This window comes from Grammomys surdaster, unplaced genomic scaffold, assembly GCF_004785775.1.
Source record: "Grammomys surdaster isolate TR1022 unplaced genomic scaffold, NIH_TR_1.0 367, whole genome shotgun sequence".
NCBI lineage: Eukaryota > Metazoa > Chordata > Mammalia > Rodentia > Muridae > Grammomys > Grammomys surdaster.
The window spans coordinates 1,283,767-1,284,769 of NW_021604786.1; the positions used below are offsets into that span (position 1 = coordinate 1,283,767).

Sequence of the window (1,003 nt, forward strand, 5' to 3'; positions counted from 1 at the left end):
TCTGAGGTTGTCTCAGGAGGGACTTCAGGAGAGTTATGCCCTGATTGTGTATTACGGCACTGGGAGGGGCTCGTCTTCAACACAGTCTGTTTCCCAGGACTGTGGAGCGCCAGACTGGTGGTCAAGTCTGTGGTTATCTTAGGCTTGCTCCTCACTCATGAGAGGGTTGTCTGTCTGGGACTCACTCGCGCCCTCGACCTGAGGTGCCAGGGGTGGTCTCAGGCAGCGTTCTTCTAGTCTTTGGCTTGCTCTCCACTCTGGAAGCACACCAGGGCCTGTGTGGCACCATACCAGAGGTCTTCTCAGGTTCGCAGTTTTCAGAAATTGTTAGGTTACTAGTCATTCAGATGTTCACAGGTCAGAACACTGAGCATGGATGTAGCCTCTCGCCTCTCTGACACCTACTGACGCACATGTGACACAGCAGCCATGTGTCCATGCGTGCACCACCTCTAGGGGCAGCTCCACCTCTTCCTCCTCCTCCTCCTCCTCCTCCTCCTCCTCCTCCTCCTCCTCCTCCTTCTTCTTTTTCTTCTTTTTCTGTTGTTTTTGTTTTGTTTTTTGGGGGCTTTTTTAAATTAATTTTTTTATTGGATATTTTATTTACATTTCAGATGTTATCCCCTTTCTTCATTTCTCCCCCACACCCAGAAACCCCCTATCCCATCCCCCTTCCTCCTGCTTCTCGAGTTCCCCCACACTGGGGCATCCAGCCTTCATGGGACCAAGGATCTCCTCTCCCACCTATGCACAACAAGGCCATCCTCCTTACATACACAGCTGGAGCCATGGGTCCCTCCCTATGTGCTCCCAGGCTGGTGGTTTAGACCCTGAGAACTCTGGTTAGTTGGTATTGTTGCTGTCCCCATGGGGCCGCAAACCCCTTTAGCTCCTTCAGTCTCCTCTCTACCACCTCCATTGGGAACCATGATCAGTTCAATGGTTAGCTGTGAGCATCCACCTCTGAATATGTCAGGATCTGGCAGACCTCTAAGGAGACAGC

General features: G+C 51.7%; 1 pseudogene; it reads right to left on the reverse strand.

Moving 5' to 3' along the window:
* Window positions 1-323: 323 nt before the first annotated feature.
* Window positions 324-463, reverse strand: LOC114631899 (annotated as a pseudogene).
* Between the last annotated feature and the right edge of the window lie 540 nt (window positions 464-1,003).